Source organism: Egretta garzetta, unplaced genomic scaffold, assembly GCF_000687185.1.
Source record: "Egretta garzetta isolate BGI_Z169 unplaced genomic scaffold, ASM68718v1 scaffold138, whole genome shotgun sequence".
NCBI classification, from domain to species: Eukaryota; Metazoa; Chordata; class Aves; order Pelecaniformes; family Ardeidae; genus Egretta; species Egretta garzetta.
Genome location: NW_009260598.1, coordinates 1508009 through 1508544, shown reverse-complemented (window position 1 = coordinate 1508544; position 536 = coordinate 1508009).

Below are 536 nucleotides of genomic sequence, written 5' to 3'. Positions count from 1 at the left end.
GGCCGGGGCTTGCACCGCCCGGCAAGGGGTAGCCCGGCTCGGGACACGCTCCGCGACGCGGGGAGCGCGGTCTCCGTGCCATGCGCTTCTTTTCAGCCAAAAAAGGGGACTTAATAGTATCTGTCGCGCGGGAAGTGGCTTTAAAATATGCTGAACACGCAGCAACACTCGGGGAAAAAATCCCCCAACGCAGAGAGAGAGCGGGGGAGGGAGGAACAGCCCGCGCCTGCCGCCGCCAGGGCGCCTCCCGCGCCTCCTCGCAAGCCGGGCACCTTTGTTGGCACCCGGCCGCAAGCTTCCCCGTGGCCGCTTCTCTACGAAACCGGAGCCACCCAAGGAAACCTCTTCCCAGCGCAGGAGGAGGGAGGAGGGCAGCAGGCGACCCCCTCGCCGGGCGCTGCAGGGGCCCCCTCCCTAGGAACCGCGCTCCCCGGCAGGACCTGGACCCCCGCACCCGTCCCACCTGAGCAGAGCCCTTTCCAGTGACCTCGGCGGGCTTTTGGCTGAGCCCCGCCTTCCTAGGGCTGTGGTGGGAC